General features: G+C 39.0%; 1 protein-coding gene across 1 annotated transcript in view; it reads left to right on the top strand.

Annotated features, from left to right (window-relative positions):
* Positions 1–24,058, top strand: part of LOC133129084 (leucine-rich repeat and fibronectin type-III domain-containing protein 2-like) — a 90,867-nt gene that overhangs the window by 33,434 nt on the left and 33,375 nt on the right. Inside the window, exons 2-3 of the mRNA XM_061242907.1 lie at positions 2,739–2,869; positions 19,884–20,045. The gene's annotated coding sequence lies outside the window, so the exon portion shown is untranslated. The remainder of the gene's footprint in view (positions 1–2,738; positions 2,870–19,883; positions 20,046–24,058) is intronic.

Here is a 24,058-nt window from a genome sequence, read left to right as displayed (position 1 = left end):
TAGCTACATGCATGACCGCCTTTCCCCTTCAGCAGATTGCCGCAGTAGGCCAAGCAACCTCCTGCCGGCGGCCTACCTGCCAACCCTGTGGCAACAAAATCATAGTAGTGAGGGGATATCATACCTTAAAATTAAATTTGTAAGTACCCTGACTAACTTTACGCATGCAGGAATATGCAGAGAGGCAGGTTATTCCTGTATCTAAACCATTCCTCTTGGGTTCTAAACCTTGGGAGGGTAGAGCTTGTGCCACATATGAACTGAGTGGGCAATTGTAAATATATACTTTAAAAAGAATGTGTTCATATGTACAGTACAGCCTCTGGAAACCCAACATTGCCACAGCAGCTTTGGGGTTATGTGCTAAGCTATATTTTTTTGTTTTAAACTTGTAAATGCCATTCATCCATTATCTTAACCTGCTTATCCTGAACAGGGTCACAGGGGGGCTGGAGCCTATCCCTGCATACATTGGGTGAAAGGCAGGAATACACCCTGGACAGGTTGCCAGTCCATCACAGGGCACGCACACCATTCACTCACACACTCATACCCACGGGCAATTTAGACTCTCCAATCAGCCTAACCTGCATGTCTTTGGACTGTGGGAGGAAACCGGAGTACCCGGAGGAAACTCACGCAATATTAGAGCCTGCATTTACACTATTCAGTTCCCTTGAACGTGCGTTTGGGTAAAATCTCAGTCTCAGTGACACAAAGTGTGATATGGTTTCCCTGTCCAGGAAGTTACAGGGCTGAGAAATGTTTGTGGAGCAAAATTACACTGTACCTCCATTTGCTCTTTGCTTTTGCCTGATTGGTCTTGCTTCCGTTCAGGAGCAAGACCACTGGAGTGACAGTGCTGCGTCCCACACTGGCAGGAATAAAGGCCAGAGCTGCTTTTACTATGGCTCATCTCTCACAGAGATCACAGCTGAGCAAGCCTTCAGCGGCTTAGAGAAAATGTAGCTTTAAAATGCATGCACACTGATGAAAAAGGCCGACATGGGAGGGGAGAAAACAACCGAGTACAGAAATTCTAGGCCAGTGATTCCTGTGGCATAAAATGGGAGTCAGTCATTGCATTTAGGGTGGATGATGGGAGAAAGAAAACGGTCACCTAAATGTAGCGTGCAGCGTAAAAGGCGGCGTTGAGTTGTGATCATGCGGTATAAATACCTACCTTAGTCACACAAGCCTAACCAGCCAGGCACAGATCTCTTGAGCAGCGATGGATGAAGTATCGTGTGATATATCCATCTCCATTCACAGAGGTGATCAAAACACTCTCACCGACATGCAACTCTGCTTTCACGCATACAGATAGTATTCTGATAAATGATTGCCTACTTCAGTTTAATGGACAAAATAATCTATTGTCTTGAAGACATTATCTGGCCAAGCAGCATTTCAGCAAAATAAATACTTTGTGCATGATTAAAAACAAGCTATTTGTTACATTTTACAGGAAGCAGTATGGGCCATACTTTCATACTGTAATATTTTCCTGACATTTGAAGATTGCCAGTGCATGGAAAATCCATTCACAGTTTGTGCTGACCTTCAGAAATATTTGTGAATATGAAATTCAGCAACCTACAACATGGCTGTGTGTGACATTAGTACTGTATATAGCACAGCAATATTGCTGAACTGTTGTGAGAATGAAAAGCAGTAAGCATGAACATTCAGCTCACTGCAAAAAATATCTTCCATTGCCTCTTCGACATATACAGGTATACTCTGGAATGGAAGGAGTTTTACAAATGCTTCCTCTCTTGATGAAACAATGTAGCCTGATACAATTTTTGTTTAGTTAGGCCTATTTTTTCAAAATCATGTTTGGCTATACAGTACACTACTTCACCTCTAAGCGAAATTGTATTGCTGAATTTCATAGGCCTAAACTGTGTAAGATACTAGAGTGCTTTTGTCTGATTCTTAGGTTGCATTGACCCCCGTATTCGGGTGGTACCCTATACGCTTTGCTTTTCCCCTTTCTACTTCGTCTGCTAGCAAGCAAGACATCGCAATACTGCAGAAGGCTTTCTTTATTCTTGAATGTGTGTCTTTTGAACGTGGTGTCCTTAGCCTCTTCATCAAACAGTGCACAAGGGAAACACGCAGGTCACAAGCACGCCCCTGCTGATATTTTTCTGTGTATTGCTCCTACTGCACTCACTAATTTTGAAAGTCTCAATAAAGATTTTTGCAACGATTTGAAATACTGGTCTTATTCCACAGAAAAACAAGATCGAAACAAAGAAAACCCTACCCAGCCCACCCTCATTGCTGCCTGAAAAAAAACTAACAATGGCATCCATTTTAAGCATTTGCTATAAAGCAATAACTGAGAGTAATGGTGTTATCCGACTGAATGGGTTCCAGAAGATAGTTCTATCTGGAGCCTTTTCTATAAGGGAAGGAAAGGAGAAGACAGCCAACTCCTTGGATTACAAGGATCATGATATTGGGTGGTGTAATAAGATACTATGCAGGCTGTGTAATTGTGTTGGGCCTTCCCAGATGAGGGTGGGAGTATGGATTTTGTATCTAAGAAATGAATTATATTTTGAGAGGACTGTGCATCACTGCTTTGTGTGAATATTTCTATAGATAGATGTGCTACAGTATTAATTTCCACTCCTATCTATGACTCTACAGTCATATCAAGTTTCAAGCTCATTATGGAATTCATAGTAAATGCATTTCATATGCATGTTTTTAATTTCTTGCAGGTGAAAGACTGATCCAATGAAGTGTCTCACTGATATATCACATGACAGGAAGAGACATACCCTGGGACCACCCATCAGGAAGAAGGAAGTGAAAGACACTGATTGCCCATAACCTACTTGAAGACAAGAAGGTTTGTATGCACAATTTATAGTTTTGTTTCTCATTGTTATATGATATCTCATTTGAAGTCATAGGTGTCGTAGTTTCACATATGTTTCGCAGAAGGATACAGTTTTACTTTTGATACAAACATCAGTTTATTCTACATTCTTCCTGGTGACTTGTCATTGTATTTGTTTTGTTTATAGATAGTTTGATGTGAAAAGGAAAATAGCTTGCTTGGCCTCATTAGAGTGATCAGTTACACACTGAGATATTAACAAGTAGAGGGGTGTCTCTGGAGAGGTGGGTATCCAGTTCTAGATGATTTTAAGTGATCATATGTCACTGGCTAAAAGTGTCTTCTGTGATCCATTGGCTTCCAGTCAGCTTGAAGATTGACGTTAAGATACTGTGGCTGGTTTTTAAAACATTGAATGTGATGGCCCCTCCTACCTCTCTGAGCTTCTGCTTCCCCTAGATTCCCCCTGCTCACTGCTATGAAACAGCCGTAGCCTATTAGCAGTGGACAGAATTTGGCTCTGTGCTGTGGGGGATCGAACTTTTTGCTCCTTTGCATCACGCCTGTGTGCTCGATCACCAACGTCTGGTCCAGTCACTCAGCTTTCAAGCCAATCAGTGTGCCTCTTTTAGTTGATTCACTGCATGGTACAGATTACTGTTGTCCTGTGATTTTATACTAATGCACTTCGATTGTTTTATAGCACCGCTGCCTTTTGTAAAGCACTTTGAGATCATCATGCGCTATATACATAAAATGTATTGTTATTATTAGTATTATTATGCAGTGCAGGTGAGAGAGAATAATAGCCTGCTCCATATTTCTTGTCAGGAAGATAAGGAATAGACAGTTTTATCTCAATAACCAGTCCAGGAAGATTTGTTTCACTGGTGTATAGCATGTCACAGAAGCTAGTGCTGCTCTATAGCCTGGCCATAGCCTGCCACAGACCAGGTTAGCCGTGCAGCATACGTTACCATGGCAATACGCCCTGATTTAAAGTAAGTCAGCTTTGTGATACTGTATGGAAAAACCCAGGGTTAGAGCTTGGGTTAGCTGGCAGACTGGTAAGGGACAGTAATGTGTTATCAGAGGCAAGGGGATAGCCCCGGGCTGGGGAGACTTTATCTGGAGGAGCATCCAAGACTTTGACGGCTGAGTGTCTTCAGTGGGACGAAGAGATATGGCAATGTTTCACAATAACCTTGCAGAGACGTGCATATTATTTGAGGAAAAGAGGAGAAATTTCATCAGTGTTGTGTTAGAAAGGCGAAATGCCCTGAAGAACTTGGTTAACTGTATTTCTCCCAAGATTAAGAAAAACCGCAATACAGTTAGATTTAATCAGAGTCTAGGTAAGAAATCAAAGTGGGGTTCCCTTTTGCGTCATACTAGTGACCTTAAAAGGATGTTTTGAGTGACATCAGTTATTTGCATTAACTCAACTCAGGACAATCCATGTGTGAAACAAGCATTGTAGTGGCTAGATAAGAGTCTAGAGATCCATGATCCATGACAAACATTAAGTAGATAATATCGTAAATGCCAGATATGGTTTCAGTGATTTAGCAGTATCAAGCTTTGTTAATTTCGAGCTTATGATGTGTGTAGTTTCCAGCATCGATAAGTGAATAATTCGACAATAATTTTCATAACACTGTGCAGGGAAGAGCAGCTGCTTCCAGCTTCTTTCCAACAATGTATTTCTCATTGCTTGACATAGGGATCTCTTGCCTATTAATAGAAGCACACCTGTCTTTGGGTATGAAAATCCCTGTTGCAAATGTTGAAGCAAAAGGGTCAGACAAAGACGAGGTCTGGTTGGGAATCTTCTTTCTTTTAATCAGTAGCATGGGAGGCAGTATTGGGTTGATTGCCTTTAAAGGTGAAACATGCTCGTAAATTCACAGTGGCTGACCTGGAGTGAGGGAATGCAATTCAAAGACAAAAGGAAGTTTTCACAAGGTTGCGTGCAATGCTAATCCCAATATACTCTAGTTTTCAGTGGCTTTGTGCAATACCTGCATGCTATCCATGGATTTCATTCTTCTGAATTCATGTCTTTGCTGGAAGGTGCTGGACCTCTTTGCTGGACCTTATACAGTGGCTTTTGAATTCTCCCATATGGGAGAAGATTTGAGGAAACATTCACAAGACAAGAGATATGGACTTTGATATGGAATTAGCTGTTATGCATATGCTATATTGAGTTATAAAATTTCTCCCAGGACTAACTTTGTTCTTAAACTCGTACAGTGTCATGAAAGGAGATGAAGATTCTAATGGTATTTGTGGAGTTTTATATCCCACTGAAATTAAATGTTAATTTCGGATAGTTAGTTAAATGGGCTGCATGCTTCAAATGGTTGTGCTAATTGTGCCAACGCAGGTTCAAATCCAGTCAAGTAAATCACGTGCATCATCGTTAAATTTTTACCTGCTCTTCTCTGCTGCATACTAAAGCAGCATTAAAAAAATGGTTAGTGATGAATCAGGTTTTTCTTCTTTTTTTTTTGCTTAGCCATTTGTAATTTTGCTGTGTTCTTATGCCCTTTTCCTTACCTGATGCATTCTGATTTTGATATCACCACTATTCTGAATTGGATATCATTAGAAATCTTAACAACATTCTAATCTAATTCTACATTGAAACTGGAATTGTACCCAAAATCAATTCTATCCCAGACAGATTGTCATTCTTTAAGTCAGCTTTTAGCTTTTATAAGAAAAATAAATACATTTTAACTCACATTATAAATTCACAATCTATTTATATTCTCTTAAATATTCAACAAACCATACACTGTAATCACATTTAAGTTATTATTTTTTCAACCAAAAGCAAAGAATATAATGGATGCAATATGATACCCACATCAAGTACAGTACAAGTACATCCTGCGCATAAAACATTTTATGCAATGTCATAAAAACATGCTTTTATTTGCAGGCACCATGTATCTATACACTATACTTGTAAAAATAACAAAAACATGTAATGTTAATGGGAATATGTAATTGAAGCAGTGAGACATAACTACTGTCAGTAGGAAATGCTGACAATACTCACCTCCGCAGGATGCAGCTCCCTGCTTACCCATTTGTCTGTTCTACCTCCTCTTCCCATCCTGTCATTGGCTGGTTACTTGCCAATCATCAACCCACAGACCACATGACACCTGCTAACAGCCAGCAATCCGATGCAGAGAACTGAGAGTGGCAATCTGTTAGCCAGCCATTATGTCCCGCCATCTGGCATTGCATATGGAGTACTTTTGAAGTCTGGACAGCAACCTCAGAGCCTCAAGTATTAGTAATGATCAAGTAAGATACAGTGAACATGATGCTGTCTGTGTGATATACAGGTTATAGTGTTACATTCCATTTCCATTGTCTTTACAAAGAAATTTTGTATTCTGAATATTGAAAAAAAAAATGATGGTGGAATCACACGCACACAAAAACTAGTTTAGAGAACATTGGCCAAGTCCAGTACAATGTACTGTAGATACTGCACATCAAGGAATACTGATTCATTTGTTTGGAAGGATTTAGGTCGCCAACTCTTTTAGGACTAATATGAAAATTACATCCTTATTGTGAGTAAATTGCACTAAATTTATCAGCAGGTGACATTCACGTATATGTTTTAATAGTTCAATGACAATATGTTTGAAATACATTCCTGGATACGGAGGAGGTGCAGAACAAACCTAATTTAAAAAAGCCTGTTGGAATGTCAACCAATGCTTTGACATCACTTCTTGTATTTACACAACAACAGATCTTACAGCTTTGTTGATATATTCAGCTCTTTGGCAACATGAAAATATGAAGCGAAACGCAAAGATATATTTGATAGAGAGATGACCTGCGTCTTTTTTAATCAAAAATCTTCCACTCATTAAAAGAATGAAAAAAAATTACCTTCCCCATGAGGAAGATAATTCATGTCCAAGTGCCTGACTTCACCTGTGGGGATGGGGTGTTCACTAGGAAGAGATGAGGCATGGATCTCCCAGCCAAATGAACCCTCCCTAACCATTTGTCTGAGGCAGCGACCAATTTGGTGGCATCCACAATGGCTACAGGCCTCTACACTGCTAGGATTTGATTTTGGACGGGCCTCTGCACAGCTAGGATTTGATTTAGGACCATGGGGCCTATTCCTGCATTAGAACAGTGCCTTAACTAGATGAGCCACCCAGCATCCTGTTTGTTATTTCACTTCAAAACACAAAACACAGAGTTGCATCCACTCCAAACACCAATTCAGGGAATAATATTGGATAACGTGTTTTCACATTCTGTACGCAGAAGACCATTACTTACACTACTTTTTTCTGAATGAATTAACCATGCTGTTTGAAAAGCCCTTTGAAAGTGTTTACAAAATAATTTTATTAGCCATCACATAGATGCTCAGTATGGTGCTTTGAACTCCAACTGTACAATTTCAACTTCAATAAAGCAGCTTCATTGCTTTCACTGTTTCACAGTATGAAATTATGCTATTATAATATCTGTTATAATTAGCTATTATAATTTTCCAGTTGTGTACAATATGCAAGCAACAGCATTCGAGTTCTGAACTTACATAATGATCTCAGAGACTCAACCTTACATGTAGCGTCACTTGGAAATGCTAATTTGTAATATTGCAATTAAAAACACCTGAACAAGCAGTCTCAGATCTGTCTCAAGACTCTCAAGATCCCACTTGGAAACAGCATTTCTGCAGCAGCAGTAGCCAAACCAGAGATGTAGCAGTGTGGATATCCCTCTGATCCTTTACCCTGATGGGTATAATTAACTGGGCACTGGTCTTCTGAGCTAGTGCCATTGAAGCACAGGAACACTTTCAGGTTGCACACCGGGCAGAAAGATTTTTGTGCCACTGAAACCCATTATAAAATGTCAACTTTTGATCTAAAAAATAAAGTCATTCGGATCGATTTTTGGTTCATTTGGGTCATTTTTGCTACAGAAAGATTGCAGCCGAAAAATGAATACAGTGAATGAACTCATTTGTTATTAAAGCCAGCAGAAAATAACATATCCTCTGTATAAGCCGCATAAGAGGTGATCTTAGGTCAGCTGTTCTGGCTATTGTTCTGCAGAGATCCCTGGAGTAGGCCTGCGAATCAAAACACATTATCAGCACTGATATATCGGCACTGCTTTGAAATAAATAAAAAAACCTAGCTTTAAGCCAGTTTTATTTTTCCTCAATGGCTCAACAACAATTATTTTATCCAGTGATTTAGCTGTAGTGTTACTGTTACCACATTCAAGTGGTTAAATAACATTATTGTAGAGATGGGATTATTATAATTATTACTATTAAGATCAATTAAATTTAAGTTTGTTCTTTAAAAGTTGTGCAGTTCCAGTAAGTACAACCCTGTTTACACCTTCATTGACTTTTTGGTCTGAATCATCACCTCCACCTATAGACCCATCTTAACTGAGTTGTGATTTATGAGAAAGCAGGTCAAAACCTGGGCTGTTCATCTCTCTGAATGCAGTGGATTTCCCTCAGTTTATAGGGGATATGTATGAGCCAACAGTAGTAGTTTAAGCCTTTGCATTAGGACCATAATTCTAACATTATTGTCATATGGTCTTACTCCCCTCATTTAATGACAGGGAGTATCCATCTTGTGAATCAGTTCTGCTTGCAGTTGCATTTGAAATTGTTCTTAGTAGTAGCTAGTAGTAGATTTCCATTGTAGATGGGTTTATATTGCTGCATAATTTAATTCTGAATTGTTTATTAATTTACCCTTTGACTACAACAGAAGCCTATGACCTGCTTTGCCTGCAGTAGATCATGCCTACTACTTTATGAGTTGTGCATTTTTTATTCATTTATCTGTTTGATTTTCAATCTGCATTGACTAAAATATAAATAAATGGAATATAAATAGCATAGTATGGCATTCTCATTGGTGGCACAGAGCCATACCGGCTTTAGTGCTATATTAATGCAAGCACTTATAAATGTAGTTTTCACACTTTATTGGAACATCTTGTTTATGGTGAAGCATCTGCTCAATGTAGCGGTTAATGGAACAGCTATTTACTGATATTTAATGTGTGTTGTCTCACATTTTATGTGGGGAAAAAACGCAACCGAGTCTTTCTTTAAAGACAGTATTGCCTGGGAGAGCAGTGCCTCTGTGAAAATCTGCCCTAAGTAAATCAATTGACAGAGTTTCTGTGATTGATCCTCCCTCTGCACCCCCTGCTCCAGTTTTACTGCGCCATTTGGAGCCAGCTGGGACTGAACCCACCATCTACTATCTTTTGTCCCGTCACTCTGTGAAAGTACCGGTGCTACAAAGGTCTCAACCTGCACATAACACAATAGGATAACCTGCAAAGTAGCTGCTTTGTGACTTACACTCTCAAACGCTAGAGCACTGAGTCATCTCAGTCTCGCAAGCTTACCGCTTTATGTCGTGGCTGTAGAGATGGCAGCAGACGTCACTGGGTCAAGGCCTGGTCAGAAGCTCGAATTCCAAATGCTGTTGATAAACATTTTAGTACTGGCCTCTCTCTGCTTTGACTAGTGAAACATTTCCTTAATTAGTTGGGTTTTTTTTTTTTTTGTTTGTATGCTGTCTCATGTGTATTTATTTTTGTTGTTAATGAATGGACACATGCTGGTTGAACTCGTCATGTTTAATAGATCAAAGGGGACTTGTTTATTTTCCCGCTTCATTTTTGGAGTCACTGGAACTCTAGAGACCGCAAAACCACAGGCCTTCCAGGACCCCTCAGGGGAAGATAATCAGCGAGAAACCAAACAAGTGACTGTAGTGCTGCAGATAATTTGGGTTACAGACAAGTTTCTCTGTGCTTCCAATAAACATAAACTAGACACTTTCATTACTGTGTTTTCCGTGTTTTGCTTAAACTGTGATTCTATATGAAAATGTCATTAAAATGCTTAATTACTTAATGTCATAATACTGTAGATTTATAGTATATTGGTAAAACTGTTATCCTTTTTTATAACAGGTTTGTGATCATCAGCAAGTATGTAATCTAAAGAAGCTACCTATGTCACCCTTTGCACATGCTACCTCTGTAATAATGATTCTAGAGTGTGTTTCAGTAATGTTAATGTACTGTATGTACTTAAGACACATTTTTAGAATTTTGGCTCTTCCACCCTTGTATCTTACAATGTCATCGTCACCACAATAATTTTTTCATACAGCATATTTTACAAATTATTTCCAGGAAAACCTCCCTGGATGGAGGGTCATTGGGGAAAACATGGTCAATTTTCCGATATCTTATCTTAAAATGTTTAGGGTTCTTTATGATACTCTAAGCACTGTTGATTAACCCTTATTTTGGTGGGTTAATGTGCCTTTATCTGCGGGAAACCTGAAAAGATCACTTAATTAAGAATGTTCTGAATGTTTTTAGCTTGATTTTTAAATTCTTCTTTTGTGAGACTTTTCCAGGCTTTGACTGCAGCCTCTTTCATTTTATTTATTTATTTATTTATTTATTTTTTGGGGGGGTTCCCTTTAATCTCCTCTTCAGGAGGTGAAATGCATGCTCAATTGGGTTAAGGTGTGGTGATTGACTTTGCTTTCACTTTTTTATCTTAATGAAGCCCTTTGTTTTGTTGGCAGTGTGTTTGGGGTCACTGTCTTGCTGTATGATGCAGTTTCCTTGTTCGTCCTGTTCGATGTCTGTTGCTCAGCACGCCAGCAGTTGCTTTCTTTTTCCGGACATTCCAAGTTGCTGTACAAGCTATCCCCAATGCTTGTGCAATGTCTCTGATTTTCTAAGCTTCAAAATGGAGACTTATTATTTAACCAGTCATGCTAACAGGACATGCCTGTCAGTCACAAGTTCCCACACTTTTACTCAAAAACCTCAAAAACCTAAAAATTGGGTGGTCTGATGCGTTCTTAGTTATTTAACAAATCTAGATAAATATACCAGGAAATAATACGTCTTTTGACCTCAACCTCAATTGTCTTCAGTGTGTAGCAAAAACAAAGAAATTGACCTGTTCCAATACTTTTGGAGGGGGCTATATTACTTAAGTGGATACACTCCCCCTTTTCTCAAATTGTTTGGCTCCATATAAAGTGTATATATTCAGTGAGCAGTGCAGTTTCATTTGGCACTTCTGCCAGGAGGTGGTACATTTACAGTTTTGTGGCTACAGTTTTGTTACGCAGGCAAAATATGCTGTATTGTTTTATGCAAGCCTTACAAATTATACATCGATGGAAACGTAAATCCATTAGCTAAAATGCTTTTTAGTCAGCACTTCAATATCATTCCCGTAATTGGTTCTTTGATGAGCTGAAGTTATACTGAATTTGCCTACTCATGGATGGGGGTAACGCATTTTCTCTGCAACTACATTGCCATTACTGGTCAGAGATGCTCCTACTTGGGCTCATCGTGTTTGAGAGAGCCTATACAAAACATTGATAAAAACATTTCTATGTACAAGTACTTTTGTAGAAGTATACTACAGCAAAACGCACAATAATGATAATTCCTCCAGAAGAAAACATATTAGAAACAGTGGATGTTCTATCAACGTTTCTCCTAGTTAGCACATTTTTAGAATGATGAACAAGCGTGCCAACAACCTGAGTAATCAATTTGAAATTAACATGCAGCTTCTTCACGTCGTGTTAAATGATTAATACAATTTTGAAAAATATGTGGTGGAGACCCCTGATTATTTGAGTTCAATACAACAAATAATTTGCAATCCTCAGTACCATTAGACATAGCCAGCTCTTCCCAAATGGGCAGTTTATGTGAGCCTTACGTATATGTGCCTTACACCTGGGGTGTTTGCACAAACTATTAAACCAGGGCTGCCAATAACTGTGTAACCTGTTTTGTTTGGAGAAACACATTTTTTACAAACAAATACGTGGTTGATCATTAATAAAGCACACTGCTTTAAAAATATTGGAAAATAAAGCTTACGTCAATAACTGTATTTCAGCTTGTCTTTAAATTGACATAACAACCTCCAAAGCTCATGTTTGTTCCTCAGTCAAGCCGGAACCTTGCATCTGGCACAGTTCCACGTTTTTCAGAACAATCATGACACCTCTCACTCTTCTTTTCAATTCTTCAATTTAGGATGCAGTTCATGCTGGTATATCTGGGTTGTTTCCTGCCTTTCCATGAATTAGAGTCAAAAGTTCATACCAGTGGCTGCTGTTGTTTCATAATGCCCTCCCCCCACCTCAACCCCCATCCCTCCAGATCTGAGCAGGTTCCAGGAAGAAGATTAGAGCAGAATTACAGACTTTCAGTTTATGAAGCCATTTTAAAATGTGTACTTTAGTGGTGGTCGATGTGACCATGATAATGATGGTGTGATCTCTTCCCTGAAATATCATTACACTTTCTAAGCATGTGTCTGGCATTGTATAACACCTTTCTCTTCATATCCAGTCACTGAGCTCTGCAGTACATTTTATCGTCATCAACATCTCTGGTTAAAGGTTATTTTAAATAGAAAAACGACTTACAGTCCAGCTATGAGTCCTGTGGGGGCACTTTGCACTATGCTATCAAACTTGATAGGGATGTTATTCTGTTACAAGTCTAAATCTATGCTGTGGAATGAAGCTCTATTCATTTGACTTTCGCCATACTGTAGTAAATTACATGAGATTGTTACCTCATCAGTACATATTGCCTCATGAAAAGTTACTGCAGTGGATTATTAACTTTTTCGAAATTGAGATTCTGAGCACTGTATTTCCTCAGGACATTCTTTCAAAGCACTTTTGTTGAGTAAATGACCTGCAATGCATTCTGACATTTTTATTTATTTTTCTTAGCCATACAAATGTACTGTATATTACTGCCACCGTAATATACTGTACAATACTGTATATGACTGCCACGGTACTAATTACATACTTTAAATAGCCTTCATAATTCAACTTGTGAATGCATGTAAATACTGTATAAAGATGTGGTTAATTTATTTGACATGAATTCAGTGGCACGAATACTATATTATACTATGCTACTATCGTGTGTGCGTGTGTATGTGAGTGTATGTTTGCGTGTGCGTGTGTGAGCGTGAGGGTACATACTTGATGCTTGAAGGCGACATCAGTGTTGAAATTCTCAAACATGCCCTTTAAGCGCTGGCCATTGATGTAGAAGAAGGCTTGTGTGTGTGCGTGCGTGCATGTGCAGGGGTGTATTTGTATTATCTGTGCTTATGTAATACATCATGCCTACCATGATTAGTAATTTCCTTCCTATCCCCCAATGAGCTTCATTTCTGTGACAGCTAATCCCTGTGCTTTGGGATTCCCCCCTTCAAGAAGAAAAATATGAAAAGCAATCATGAAGAAATTGTGAACAATAGAAAATTTTTAGAAGGAGGTCAATAAGGATATAATTGGTTCATGAAAATAGTTGCAGGCGATGACAAGTGATCCTGTGAGGAATAACCCTGAAATAAATGTGCTGGCTTCCCTGACCTCGACTGATGTTTCTCCCTATAAATCAAATTATATGAAAACTCCACTCACTTCATCTTCTAATGAATTGAACCCAATTTTGCCAAGTAGGCTGCATGAAAAAATAGATACAATATTTATAGTTGCTTCATTTCTTTATTAAGCAATTCATAAATTTGATATAGTGTTGACTCCAAGGTTACCGTCATCCTTTTAGCTCAAAACTATCTGCTGATCACTTACATGCTTACATTTGGCATTACAAAGTGAGCACAGTTTCCACGTTTCACACATTTGCCAGGAACTGTCTTGCCTTTGCCAATAGACTATAGTCCTCTCAAACCTGCCACTGAACAGAGCTCAGACTCATTAATACTTTCTGCCTGTATTGAAGGATGGCAAATACTATTGCGAATAAAAGTTATATGCTAGAGATGGGTGGCATACAGTGAGTAGTAATTATATTTATGAAAGTATTCACATGCGTACTTGTATTGCATTAAATACTTGATAAATATGGTGCACATATTTAAAATTAAAAATACAACATGCACATTGTTTTACTTCCGGTGTTGAGATATGAAGTATAAATGGGCTGATAATTGTGCTGAGAGGATCCCATCTGGTGCCAATGACAGATAAGTTAATTATAACATGTGGCCTTAATGGCAACGGAATGTGCTCGATGGGTGGAGTTATTTAATTGCCTGAGTGTGTGTGTGTGTGTGCGCACGTGTGTGTGTGTATGCATGCGTGTGCGGGGAGGGTGAGTGGGCAGGTGGCCATCAGCGACTCTAGGTGAGAAAGGTCAGAGAAACCCTTGTGGGCTGACCTTTTAAAATGCCATTCACTGCAACTTTAAAAATAATTTCCTTCCATCATGGAATCTGTATCACGACGGAACAGTACGACTACCAGTCCAGTTCATATCAAGTGTCTGCAGGCTAGACATCTCAATCTCAATGGGACTGTATGCGCTGGGGGGAAGAAAATCCATGTGACTTGACGTTGGGAGAAAGCTTCCAAAACATGCAGCAAACACGAAAAACGCATTTGCGCTCAGACAGGATAGAGCTTTCGTACTGTAGCCGGCTGGAAAGGCTGACTTCACGTTCAGTGGAGATGATTTTATTTCACTGATGTTAAATCATGGCCCCTTCTAATCCTCTTTGTTTCACGGCAAGCTCCAAATACCCATCACCACCAGCTGTGAGACAAGCAAGCTTCCATAGGTTTAGTGTGTAAATTGCTGTCAGATTATTTTACATTTTCTGTGCTGTTATCCCTGTCTTCGGTAATACCATATTGGGACTATGTACACTAAGAGTTGGGGGAATTACAGTATTCAGTATTTCGCAGTATGGAACTAATGTCCACACACAATTAGATGAAACTGCAAGAGATTAAAAAAAGAGGATTGGTTTGAAAATGCCAAGAAAATCCCTATCTCTCTTAAAGGATGAAATGGTTCCTCGGTGACCCATTACTTATTTTAGGTCATGTTCACACGTGCATATTTCCTTCGGAGAGAATAATTGGTCTCTCATCTTGGAACATATATGAACAACGCAATAGTTTGCTTAGAAGAGAAAGAAGACGATTTCCTTTGATGCAAAATGCGGTTTGGAATTTAATTAAAACTGTGCTAAGCCCTTGCCATCACCTCCATCATCTGTACTGGGGATTGGGGAAGCATTTGTATGGAGCGAGAAGATAAATCTTTATTTATTTTGAGTTGTATCAGATGGTTTCTCTCTACCATCAAGATTAGTACAGTCTCAGAAAAAACATTAGCTTGAATTTATTGAAGCTTGAGCTTTGAAGTATTGTGGTACACTGTCACAAGCATAAAATACACAGTACAGGTGTGGTCAATAATTTATAAATGTTGAATTATCAAATACTTTAAAAGTAAAAGCAAAAGTATGTGTGCACATTTATAATGAACGGCTATACAGTATGTATTTAAGCTCACCATTGGGTTTACTCTGGCTTTACTTGCGGTCTGTAAGGCATATAGTCATCGTAGCCAAATTGCACTGTCAGCTCCAAGCCACAGTGGAGATTTCATCCACCGCTGCATTTCTAAGCATAGTAATTATAACAGAGCTGCTGGAGCAAAATGTGCTTGCGTTGAGCATAAAATTTCATATGTGGCTACACAGGATCATCATTATCCGTTGAAGGCGTGTAGCCCATTCTGTTCAATGTAGAAGAAACAGGGATTAGCTTTGCTGTGTCTGTTATTGATATCCAACAAAGTCTATCAAAGTTTCCAGCTCATCCCCAAATAATTTTCCGCGACCAACCTTGCACACAGGGAGGGTACATCTAACCACAGGGCAGCATGTGGGTGAATCCGGTGAGTGTGACACAGCTAGATTTCAACAGCACCGAGATTACATTACATTATTGCCATTTGGCAGACACTCTTATCCAGAGCGACATACAGTTGATTAGACTAAGCAGGAGACAATCCTCCCTTTGAGCAATGTTAGGCTAAGGGCCTTGCTCAAGGGCCCAACGGCTGTGCGGATCTTATTGTGGCTACACCGGGATTAGAACCACCGACCTTGCGTGTCCCAGTTATTTACCTTAATCACTACGCTACAGGCCGCCCCAATACAATAGACAATAGACATGAACAAATAAAGAATAGGTTATTATGCATTACGTTTCAATGACTTAGAATTAAAGTGGTGCCATATCCTTCCTTTTGAGTATGATTGTATTTTTTTGATAAATGTATTAATTAGTTTAACAGTTTATCATTTTAGATGAGATTTCACTGCAATATTTTTATGAGAACAGTAGAACTAGTTTCCCACCTGAAAATTAGGGTAAAATTAAATTATTATTATTTTTTTTTTTCGCTGCATTAACCTGGAAATATGCTCAAGGAAGATTTGTTGTTGCACACGTATGACTTTATATATTTAAAAACATTCAGAGAAGGGGCTCCCAAGTGTCATTATTAGCTGAAGCTATAGTCCCTTGCAGCGACAGATAGCTGGCTGTAACCTCTCTGAGGGAGGGACAGTTTCAGTTAGCATGGAAGTTAGCTCCTGCATCCTTGCACAGCATCATAAACAAAAGACCTCGGGTCAGTCGTCTACCTGCTGTCTGCCTGGATTGCAGAGGGCAACCATTTCATTGCATGAGCTGGTGTGCATGCTGAATTGGCAGGGGAAATTTCAGTTGAAGAGTGAATAAGTTGGGATTGGCCATTCCAAAATGGAAGAAGGAATGGACTAAAAGGTAGATCTATAAATGTTACAGATCGATATTGAATCGGGCAAATAAAAAAAAAATTATTCATCGAAAAAACAATTTTTTTGCACATCCCTTTTTACAACCTTCACCTCGCCAAAGACTCAGACAGTAAAAGGCATATTCTAACAATCCTTAACAATGCCATTTCACTATGTCATGTTCCAATATAACAACAAAAATAGACAATTCAGAAGTTGCATGATTAAATGCATTTTTTTTCCTTAGCTTGCTTTTCCATGGTATATTTCCAGTTTGGTAGAAATATATGTTTGTTTTGCCAATTATTCAATACAGACATATTTATGGAACTATAAATATGTATAAAATTGTATAACGTGTAAGTATAAAGTAGTTTTGGGTTGGTCCTGGGAGGGGGGGGAAAGTGGGAAGGGTTAACCAAGACTATTGGCCAGTGGGTCAGGGACTCTCCACTAGCTGGACTATTGATCTTAGTTAGATAGAGTGATAATTTGACAAAGCCGAACATGCTTGGTCAAAAATCTCTGGAGAGTCAATGTGCAGACATAAATTGTTCTAGTTTAACCCCCAGGATACTGTAATACCACTTATGTTCCTCATTGCTAATCTAAATGAGAATGGCTTCAGTGTGGCCTTAATATAACTGAAAGAGGAACTAAAGCAATAGCATAAGATATTAATCCTTTTTTGTGGGTGTGGAAAATTGTGAGGAGTCTCCTATCTCATCCTACAGCTGTACAATTTCTGTGGCAGTTATCTGTCTCTTTTTTTTGTTTGTTTATTACACTGTAGTCCTCGGCCTGATAAAGCTTTTGTTGCATAACCGCCTAATTGAAAGCAAACCCCAAAATGCTATAATTGCTTTTCAGTGCCCTCCGTCTTTTGCAGAAGCCCCATATCCCAAATAAATTATCTTGGTGATGATTTCCATTTTCATAGACTCAGATACTAGGGAGTAATCCTTTGGTGGGTGCTTCAGGCACATTTAGTGAAGTCTATTTCCTCTATTGCTTCTTCTCAAGCACAGGGTTTCAACTGGATGGAATGGATATGCCTCCATCTAATACGGTATGCTGTCAAAACAATCTAGATCAGATCTATTTCATAATTTTACATTTGAAAGGTGTCTTTGACTATTATAATTTAAGCTATTATCTAGCTATGATTATTATTATTATTATTATTATTATTATTATTATTATTATTATTTGTATTATTATTGTTGTTATTATTATTAGTTTGAAGTGGGTATTCACAAACATGCTACATATATTTCCAAGTGTTGAACAAATAATAATGAAATCCTATTTTGTTCAAATAAATGAAAGTTCAAATATAATACTGCTCTTATAATATTTATTAATATTTATTATAATGTAATGATGAAGGCGAGAACTGCCTTTTACTTTCTTCAATGCGTACATTCAGCTCCAGAATTATTGACACCCTTGATAAAATGTAAGAAAAACTTTCATTTTTCTTACATTTAACTTTATTAGGAACACCTGTACACATACTTAATCATGTGGTTATCTAATCAGCCAATCATGTGGCATTTATGCCCGCAGATCAGCAGTTTCAGAAATAATCAAGCCATCTTGTCTGGCACCAACAATCAAAGTCAAAGTCATAAAGATCACATTTCTTTCCCATTCTGCCATTTGGTCTAAAAAACTGTTGAACCTCTTGAACCTCTCTCTTCATGTCTGCATGCTTTTACGCATTTACTTGCTGCCACATGATTGGCAAATTAATTATTTGCATTTCAAATAATTATTACGGTGAACAGGTCTACCTAATGAAGTGAAGAGTGAGTGTATACTGTACATGGACCTTTGCCTTGTTTCTCAAAAGGCAATATAAACCTGGTGGTACAATGAAATACATCCTTTACAATACATATACAATGATCGTAGTGTTTCCCCCAAATCCTTCAAAATTAAGTGGCACTTAAAATCAATTTTCCATTCATGAATGTTCCAAACCTCCCATCAGGCAGAATTGCCATCATTATCTAAAAATGAGACCCGGTCCAATTCTGACACTTAGTCCTTATATTATCAGTTGGATAAAGAATGTTTGACATAATAGAGCTGTCAGTCATTTTCCATCACGATCTGCAGTATATCACATTACTTTGATCTGTACAAGGGTTGTAATTTGTGATAACCTGAAGCCCTCCAGTTGGGTGATCAGATGGCATTTGCAGAGTGCGAGAGCAAGTTTCACATGAAGTGCAGATGGCCTTCCTGTTTGCACGGCAGAAAGGCAGGAGAATATGCGAAGAGGAGACCTTGGACAGACAACCAAGTTGATATATGTGAAGATATCCTGCATGGCAGTTCTGTCAGCAGTTACTTATGTCATACTTGAGCGGTGATTTCGGAGAAGGCATTGTTGCTACTATGTTCAATATTTATTCCTGTTTATATAAGAAAGCCTTGAGGTATTTTTTTAAAATCTGAAACAAATAAAAGGGTATCAAGTAGCGCTTTATTTAAATTGTGTCTTGCGTAACCGTTCACTGAAACGCCACACATTTACATGAATAAATCAATTAACACAAACACTGCCAGACTACAGAATAATGCTGGTTGTCAGCAGTGGTATAAAAAGTTTCCTTAGTGACTTTATGCAGGCTACAGAAAATACTTCACAAAAGGTTTTCCAGAATTTATTACATCTTGGTTCTATTAGCTGTGGCACATACTGATCCTGAGGATGAATGAGAATAGTTTCAGAAAGCACAGAAATCCTTCCAGGTATTTCACAAGCCATTTTTTTTCTCACTTAAGTGAATCACCAGAGAACCAATATCTGTCATATTTAGAGGGATATATCTGCTCTATAAAGAAAATTCCCAGTAGCAATTATTGATATTTAGCCACAGGATGCAGAGGGCAATATCCTAATCTGCAGTAAGTCTCTGGTGGAGTTAATGAGCAGTAAAAGTGATTGATGCGCCCCAGGCAGGCCAGCTCCTTGACAGGCCCTTACCCTGCTGACAAATTCTGTCCCTGAGTGCTCTATCTGCGGTGCATGTCATCCCAGAATTGTCAGTTCTGCTCAGTCGCCAGCCCTGGCGTAAGGTGAGACACGTTTTCAAATCTCAGGTGTTCTGACTGGGTAGTGCTACATCACTTTCACACATATAGTACTGCGCCAACTTAGTGGATTATGGACCTTTAGTCAAAGTGATGCATTTGTGTATTTTTGGTAAAGGTTTCACGAAAGAGCCTAGGTCCACTAGTGCTAATGTTTGCTGTGGTTTCTGATTCCAGCTGATATTCAGTCCGTGACCAGAGCCAGTGGTGTGACATCGTACGACAGCAGTGGGACTGTGTAACAGCCAGCATGACCCCAGCACTGGTGACCTCATCGAAGAGCGAGGATGGAAACCTGACCTAAAGGGATTTCTGTCTCACCACCCTCACCATTACACTGTGAGTGCTACATCAATATCCAAACAGTCAATGATACATTGTACTAACAACCTGGTCAACAACGAACTGGTCAACCAGCATGGTCAAGCTGGTCATAAAGTTGTTATAGCTGCATGTGAGCTATTTCAAAACATAGCTTGACCTAGTCCAACCATCTCAAACTTGGATGTTCTGAACTGGTCAACCAGCTAATCCATGTCAAGCTGTTGGTTGAGCTATTCTTTGCAGCAGGGAAGCTCATGAAATATTTATCAATGGTCCATGGCACAACACTGATTGACCGCTGGCAATCAGGACAGTAGTGGATGATGTACTGTAGCCATCACTCAAATTCTGATTTAGTTCTGTCTAACAGGATAGGAGCATTTGCCATGAGAACCTTTGGGGCAGCTGGCTGTGCAACCAGCTGGATTATTGCCTTTAAAAGGAGTGCTTGGGAAGAAAAGCTATTTAATGTACATGAGTCTGCCAAATTGACACTCTTCTTGCCATTTCTGCTCAGATTAAGATGTTTTCCAGGAAGAAATTTAATATTGGATAAGAGTTTCTGCAATGGGCAACCACTGATCCAATTGGTTTTTGTTATCATGTGATGTAGAGTTTAATATCAGTTTGGATTGAATCTTTCAAGTTTGGAATAAACTTGGTTTAATGCCACTGATCCGTACACTTTGAGGAAAAGATATAAAACCCACTGTGCAATGAACTAACAGAGGTTTTGATTTATGGTGCATCATGCCAGAGATTGAGTTTCAGTCCCAGGAGACAAATCAATGAATTCTCATTTAGCTCTGTTCTGTATTGTTGAATGTGTTTACATCCCTTTCTATCACAGATGTGAGCATCTGCAGTGTGAGTCATTGGGGCAGGTGGCTCTACCTTCCAGTCAGGTAGATTAATGCTACTAAAGCCAGGGAGACAGAATTACATACAGCCAGTCTGCCAAGAGGAAACCACTGTTAAGTGGGTCTGCCAGGAAATAATCATTTGACATCAGGGAAACTGGTCACTGCGCACATTCCTTTTCTATCAGTATTGCTGTGGATGTGAATTCCTGTAAAAACTTTCATAGCAGAGAGACAAATATCAGCATGTACAATGCTTGTCTAGATTATGATATGTGTTTGGCAATTCATTATAACAAAGAAGTGATGAATCAACATTATGGGCCATATTTTCTGGCTGGCGTCTAGTGAGTTGCAGATGATCCAGTCTCTGGTAACTTGGGAGTTGCCACGCACCAAGTGGGAGCAGAGCCACTACTTGGGGTGTGTCTGTCTTAACTTAATCATTTATGTCACAAATACATTAACTTCATAATACATTAACCCCCTCATTAATAACAACCTCTACTCTAATTCAAGTAACTACTGGGCACATTTAATTAAGGATCAAAACAGATTAAGTGACTGGGTAACTGAAATTATACCTGAAAAATAACAATGGTAGTACAGGTCTGCAATTATGATCTACAATTTTGGTCGAAATTTGACATACGCTTATCACAGACTACTGTTCTCCTGTGGCAGAATGATTGTACACCATACTTTTTTGGCAGAATTACGGTTGGATATTTGACTTGGCAATGTGTTTAAGGTCATTGTCCTGTTGAAAAACCCAATTGTGTCCAGGTTTCAACCTTCTAGCTGATGGTTTGAGGTTATGCTGAAGCATTCTGAGGTAATCCTCCTTAATTTTTCTGTCCAGTTCCACTGGCAACAAAACAGCCCCAGAGCATGATGCTACCACCACCCTGCTTAGCAGTTAGTACAGTGTTCCTGGGGTTGAATGCCTCACCCTTTCTCCTCCAAATATACCTCTGGTCATTGTGGCCAAACAACTCAATCTTTGTCTCATCTCGGCCATAAGACTTTCCTCCAGATGGCTTTTTCTTCCTCCATGTTATCAGACGCAAACTTTAGTCGAGCTTGAAGGTGTCGATTTTGGAGCTGGGACTTCTTTCTTGGACAGCAGCCTCTCAGCCCGTGGTGATGTAAATCTTGCTTGAATATGAACAGTGACACTGTTGTTCCAGCAGCTTCCTGTTAATGGCAGACCTGTCTCTTGGTGGTTCTTGGATTGCATCTGACCATCCGGACCAATTTCCTCTCAGCTGAGGGTGACAGTTTTGGTCTACTTCCAGACCAGAAATGTTGTAGAAATCATTGAAAGCCCAATACTGCCACAACATACATGTCCAGTATATTAGTGTATGTAAACTATTGACCACAACTGTATCTATGCTCCATCTATATATCCATACTGTAAGCTTGTTTGGCCAAGCTAGAATATTCCATATTTGTTTCAGAAACAAATGATTTAAATCATCAGATAAGTGAGTCTCTACCTTCATTTTATTAAGTTTACACAAAAATGTATGTTTGCATAATATCACCCAGGGCTGTCTAGGGGGCCTTGTTGGAAGCAGGCAGTGTGAGGTCTTTTTCATGATACATTCCATTCATGCAAGACACTCATGTTTACAGGCCCTGACTGCCCCATTTGCCTTCCCCAGAGAGAAATGTAGAATGTTTAAAGTGTAATGAAAAACCAATGTTTTAGTTAAATCATGTTCAATTGTTAAAGCCGGGAGTAGCAGTTATAACCCTCATATAGGAATTCCAAACTAGTAATTTGCAGTCAAACAGATGCATTTCTGCTTCTATATGTATTTGTCCTTATTTTATTGCTTTACCTCGCTTTCATCTCGTAACAATAGGAGTCTGTACCGGGGTATAAATAACCACTTTCATATAAAGCCCTGTGCTTCCAGCAGTAAATAAAGCCTCATTATCAAATCCCATCAGTTGGTTAGAAAAGGTGTTTAAACCTGGGGGGGGGGAAATCACATCAGTTTCTACATCACATGACAAAGTACTGCAGGTCAATCAGCCTTGAATTTTTTATCAAGCATTTCTGAGGATTTTTCACTGGCTGAAATTAATCGTTTTTTGTCTACCCATTCTAATCACCTTGGTTGACTTGCATCGACTTCAGCGTTATCTGCACTCTAAGGCCTGGGCATATTTCAAGCGGTAATTACAGAATTGAAGGCAGAGTAGACTGAGTAACAATAAAAAATGCTGTTCACATCCATTATGTCCCAAAGCCATTTAGCCTCTCTCCATGGGTCTATGGAGACAGGAACTTTGTGGCAACTTCATCACTATGTGCATCCATCCATTAGTGCGAAGAGTGGCAGTTATACAATTCCATCATTCAGCTTGTGCAAAAACATATTTCAAACAGTATGTACTACATACCACAGTACAAGCTGCCATAGTTGGCGTAACAGGGTCTGTTTCCTGTTTATTGTTGTTCCAGCTAATTAGCCTAATCCAGGGGTGGTTCTGGTGCCCACTCCTGCCTATTAGCAAATTTTGCTAAATTTGACAGGCCTCAATGAATCACAATTAAATCACCTGCAATTCAGGATCTGAATGAGCAGCTTACTAAAAAGGCGCCAATTAAAAACATATCCCCTGAAGGGAATGTATATAATTCCCCGAGTTTTACCTGATCAATGGGTCATCAAATTAATTGGATTCATGGATTTACAAGATGCAGTTTTTCAGAGGAAGGTGCTTAAGCTATTGAACCATAAATACACAGTAAGGGGGGGGGAGGTGGTCTTTTCCAATTTGACCTTTTTCAAATTCATTTGAATGTAATGCTTTAATGCATATTAGCATATTAGCGACCTATTAGCCCATGTCTTGCACATTTTTTTCTTGCACAGACAGAACTGAGAATGCACTCAGATTATAGTCCTGAGAGAGAGACCCTGTGAGAGAAGGACTGAAGTGTTTGGTATTTCAAATAAATGTGTTTATGAAATGAGTCATATGAAGACAAATCCAGAGGAAACGATTTGATGATTCATTTAAGTGTATGGAACATCAAGGGTGAAGGGAATTAGCACAGGACCACAGCAGGGATTTTTAATAAATTGTGGATATTTGGGTTGCTCCAGGGCTGTGGATAAACCACAAGTACCGATTTGTCCTTCTGCC

This window comes from Conger conger, chromosome 5 (genome assembly GCF_963514075.1).
Source record: "Conger conger chromosome 5, fConCon1.1, whole genome shotgun sequence".
In the NCBI taxonomy this organism is placed as follows: domain Eukaryota; kingdom Metazoa; phylum Chordata; class Actinopteri; order Anguilliformes; family Congridae; genus Conger; species Conger conger.
This window is presented reverse-complemented; position numbering and strand designations above follow the sequence as displayed.